General features: G+C 39.3%; 1 pseudogene; it reads right to left on the reverse strand.

Moving 5' to 3' along the window:
* Window positions 1–1,682: 1,682 nt before the first annotated feature.
* On the reverse strand, window positions 1,683–1,807 carry LOC115031010 (small nucleolar RNA SNORA17; annotated as a pseudogene).
* Window positions 1,808–5,621: the final 3,814 nt, after the last annotated feature.

The raw sequence follows: 5,621 nt of genomic DNA on the forward strand, positions 1-5,621 counted from the left end.
CAAACCCTTTTACTCACTACAGATAAAAGCTAATGATCTTCGCATATGGAGACCATGTCTCTTCTACATGAAGTTATCATAACCTTTTATTTTTAAAATTATTTTATTTATTTACATTTCAGCTGTGGCCTCCTCCTGGTCCCCCCTCCCATAGTTCCTCATCTAATCCTTCTTCCCCTTGCCTCTGAGAGGATGCTCCCCCTTGCTAGACCTCCCCCTTCCCTGGGGCCTCAAGCCTCTCTAGGATTAGCCTCCTCTGCAATTGAGGGCAGGATCAGGCAGTCCTCTGCTATATAGGTGCTGGGGGCCTCAAACCAAACCCCTGTATGCTGCCTGGTTGGTGGTTCAGTTTCTAGAAGTTCCCTGGGGTCCAGGTTAGTTGGGACTGCTGCTCTTCCTATTAGGTCACCCTCTCTTTCAGCTTCTTTAATCCTTCCCCTAATTCAACTATAGGTGTCCCGGATTTCAGTCCAATGGTTGGGTAGAACTATCTGTGTCTGGCTTGGTCAGCTGCTGGTAGAGCCTCTCAGAGGACAGCCAAGTTAGGCTCCTGTCTGTAGGAACATCATAGCATCAGTAATAATGTCAGGCCTTGGTGATACCCCTCCTACCCCACACCTGCTGTTGATGGATCATGACTCCAGGGCTGGCTCTCCTGCCTGCCACAAATGGTGAGAGACAAGGTAGGAGGAGAGTATATCTACCTCATCCATTCTGCCACACAGGAGACTAGTGGTAGGGCCAGTTCTCCCATGCTTTCCCTGGCTCCGACTCACTCACAACTCCTGCAATGTGCAGGGCTACTCTCCTAAGTACTGAGGCTGGCTAAAGACTGGGTTAGTTCTCCTGCTTTCATGCCTCCAGGACCAGTTCTTTCACGATACCCAGTTGAGGGGTGAGAGGAGTTCTGCACAGCACTCAGACATTGATATGTCCCTGGGCAGTAGCCCAGACCAGGAAAGTCTTCCTATCCTTTAATGGTAACAGGCCTCTGCTGCTGCAAGGCCACAGATTCAGATGTGACTCCCAGTAGTAGCACAGGCCAGGGCTCTACCATCGTCCTAAATGGCATCATTGGCTACTTATAGCAAACTGTTCCTCACTACCCTCGAGACTGCAGTCCTTCCTCTCATCATTGTGCCTACATCCTTCATTTTCTCTTTCTCTTCCATTTTCTACCACTTATTTGCTTCTTTTAGTCATACCCGCGGAGTGTGAATGTCTGGGGTCATCTCTAGAGTGGTCTCAGGAGTGCTATGCACCCCCCTCCTGGAGCATTATGGTAGAGTACAGGGGTCATCCCAGATATGGTCCACCCCTACACACACACACACACACACACACACACACACACACACACACACACATACACACACACACACACACACACACACACACACACACATGTCGCACTGGACAGGTGATTATCTCAGGCTAGCTCCCTGTCCAGGTCTAGTGGTCACTTGGGGATCATGGCTTTCCCTGCCCACCAGAGGGGCCCCTCCTGATGATTGTTTCAGTCTCACTCCTGCCTGGGACCTGAGGTACCAGTTGGTGTCTCCCCATCCTGGAAAATCATCTGGACCTGCCTAGCATAGGATTGCTGGTCATCTCAGGATAGATGCATGTCTGGACCTTCTGGTGCTGGACTAGTAGTTGTCTCAGGCTAGCTTTATTAAGAGGATGTTAGGTTATTAATCACCCAGATGTTCATAAGTCAGAACACTGAGAGTAGACAGACTCTTTTCTGTCACCAACTGATACACATGTGACATAGCAGCCACATCTGCAGTGCCTCTGGGACAATTTGTTTTGTTTGTCTTTTAAAAAGTTGGGTGAGTAGAAAGAATCTAGGAGAAACATATCTTGGAAAGAAAAACATGTTCAAATTATATTTTTTGAAAAAAACCATTTCAGTTAAAAAAAAAGGGAATTATCATATATCACTATGCACACAGTAAATATGTTTTAACCACTGTGATGAAGTCCATGCAATAACCAGGCACATTGTAACAGGTTATTATCATGTCTGGTAAAATTTTTATTACATTATTTATAATTTAACCATGATGGTCATTATTATAATTCCTGTAGCCAACAAAAGCATAGGCATTTTAAGATTCACCTTCTAGATCCAGATTCTCCAGTTAGAATAGTTATTCTGAAGCTGTTCAGCTTCACTTTAGATTCTGGTCTTTTATTATCAATTAAATGTTGATACTCTTATCTATCACAAACTGTCCCCCAATAAAAGATATTTGTGACTGAGTTAAAACTAGGAAGATCATGAACATTATATCCCTTTTCATGACTCAGGTGTGAAATGGATCTACTGTTCATTCTACTCCGTCACCAATCATTGCCTTCTCTTGTTCTTCCAACATGGTATATGTCACCTGTACTTATGCATGTGTACACAGATGCATTCACACTAGGTGAGTGTTCTACATATGTCCCATGTTCTATATGCTTCATGTTCTGTTAAATATTTTACTCATGATAAGGTGGTCTTTTATTCATTTAGTTCTCACTGATTATATTCACTGTACATGGCATCATGTTACATAAGAACATTTTCATACAAGTACATAATGGTACCGAACATCTTGCCCCATACTCTGCTACTTTCCTTTTAATCTCCTCTTTGGCCATTTTCTAATAGATAATTATTACTTCTCCACTTTTGTCATAGATGCCTTCATAATCTTATGGAGGAGAGGGAACACACACTATTTGTGTTTGAGGCTGACTAAACTCACGTAGAGGTATTATTCCCAGCCCCCTGCCATGTTGCTTCCCTCCCACCCTATAGATGTGCTGTGCATTTATTCTAGACTTCCTTCCCAAACAGGTTGATTTCAAAGATTTAAATTTATTCCTACATTGAAATAATTCTGTTGGTATTTATGTCTGAAAATAGTTCATCATGTTGGCATACCACATCTTTCTTTACCTATCTCTACATTGAGCAACACCTAGGTAGAGTCCATATTCAGCTACTGTGAACAGCGCTGTGGTAAATACTTCTGTGCCAGTGTCTCTATGATGTGTTGACTTGTGATACAAGGACATATCCAGAAGGGTCAGACCTGCGATAGATCTTATTTTAGTTTCTTTGGTTTCCATAATTGTTGGATGGGATTACATTCTACCAACTGGTAGTGTATGTACACAATCCACACTGTGACAAATGTTTGTTGTACATGTTTTGTCTTGATAATAGACATTCCGACTGGGTAAGATAGAATCTCAATATAGCTTTAAATAAGTGCCTCTCTGTGCTCTAAGGTTTTATTTTATTAGAAAAAATGAGATTTATAATATAATTATAATATATTTGATTATAATATAAATCATGTTATTTCTAAGCATTACATATGATAGTAGTACATATAATTATAACCATAGTTTCTTATGGTATGTCGTATAATGTAAAATGTAGCATGACTATAATATTTCCTTGCTGATATACTGAGGCTAGGCTAGCTTTTGTACAGCTGCTAGTTTGAACACTAAAAGAATTGTGAGGGTTGGAGATCACTCACCAGAGGTACAGATAATAGCTGAAGTAATTGATTGATTGATTAATTGATTGACTGATTGATTGGAGATGCTGTATGAAAAGAAGGAAAGATGTTTCTGTTTGTTTTCCTTATTCAGTGTTTTCTAACTGGCTAAAGGGAATGTGGGTTCAGAGCCATACTATTTCATTTCATTATTATAACTACTTGAATATCTTCCCAAACATCTTATGAGGAAGTGTTTTTGTGAAAAATTTTACAAGTGATTTTATAGAAGGACAATGAACAGCTGATATTTCAGATTTTCAATCACTACTTTAGAAAATATCAAACCCTTTATATATGACTCTATGAATGTGACTTAGCAGATATTTATGCCTCTTATTGTATTCTGTGTAAAGGAACATTTCAAGGCAACTAGTAATGAATTAGATTGTAGCTTTTATTGCTTATTTTTTCTTTTTAAAACTCAAATGTCACAGCGTATCACTTTGCAATTTCATTTTGAACCATCTGCTAAGTAAGGGAGTTTCACCCCATTTTGTTTCACATATGTGTCCTACTTTGATCACATCACCATCTTTTTTTTTCCCCTGAAAGTGACACTAAATTTCAAGAGCTAAATGTGTGAATGTTCCACATTTATGTGTAAATGATGGGAGAAACTGTCCTTCTCCTTGGTACTTGACAACCAGTGCTCAGGAAGCTTGCTTAGCTGTATCCTTTCTTCTCAACAGCACAACCTCATTTTCTGTCCTGCTTAATGGCGATGAGATGATGCCGCCAAAAGGAAATTATTCCTAAGATTTTTCTTTAACATTAGGTTAAGTAGATGTCTTTACCGTCTGCTGATAGGTCAGGTCCATAAAGATATCATTAGATAATAAACAAGATAAAGGCCGGTATAAGCAGAGACTAGTGGAACAATGTATCTCTAGGACATCTTAATATTTATGGAAGACCGTGATATGGTGGGAGAGTTTCTACCCCACAGAAGACATGTTTCCAGATATATTGTATGAGAACAAAACAAAACAGAGCTAATTATTAGCAGCAACCAGGGGCTAGAAGAGAAGAGAGAGAATTTCCCTGGAGGTCTCAAGAGGTAGTAAAATTGACAGTCTCCCTCTTACCCTCAAGCCTGTAAAAATGCCTTTTTTAAAAGCTTTGTTTTATGAATTTTTATGTTATCCCAAGTATTCTCAACAAGTATTTATGCCTTGAGGAATATTACGTTTGCTTTAATTTCTTCAGAAAATAAGAGGAAAGTCATTGTGTAAGAGCTGTCTACCTGGTCCCTGCTCATGTATTGCTTAGCACATTTTCCTGTTAGTCACTGGCTAAAGCACTGATGAATTCCCAAAGTCACAGAGTTATGAAAAACATTGAGACTTGTGGACTTTTAAAAAACACTATTTTCTCATTATACAAGATGATTGGTTTCTCTCATGGGAACTTTGTAGGTGATATGCTGCCCCGGGGTTAACAGGCTTGTTACTCCTGTACCTCTTTTTTATTTAAAATGGATTATTTTCTCACACAATATATTCTGATTGCATTTCTCCTTCTCTCTATACTTGACCTCTCTGGGGCTATGGATTGTAGCTTGTTATCATTTATTTAATAGCTAACGTACATAACTGTGCATTCATAAGCAAATAGATACCATATTTATCTTTCTGGGTCTGGGTTACCACACTCACAATGATTTATTTTCTAGTTTCATTAATTTCTCTGCAAATTTCATGATTTCATTTTCTTAACAACTGAGTAATAAATAGTTCATTGTATAAATATAGCATATTTTATTTATCCATTTGTCAGTTGAGGGATATCTAGGTTATTTCCAACTTCTGTCTATTATGAATGGAGCAGCAATGAACATGATTGAACAAGTGTCCTTCAAGAAGGATGAAGTGTCCATTAGGAATAGGAGCAAGAGTGGTATTGAGGTAGATCAATTATTATTTTTCTAAGGAACCACCACACTGATTTCTACAGTAGCTATAAAAGTTTGTATTCCCATCACCAATGGATGAATGTTCCCCTTGCTCCACATTCTTGCCAGCAGGAGTTATCACTTGTGTTATTGATCATGAC

This window comes from Mus caroli, unplaced genomic scaffold, assembly GCF_978045245.1.
Source record: "Mus caroli unplaced genomic scaffold, Mus_caroli_1 scaffold_6, whole genome shotgun sequence".
In the NCBI taxonomy this organism is placed as follows: Eukaryota; Metazoa; Chordata; class Mammalia; order Rodentia; family Muridae; genus Mus; species Mus caroli.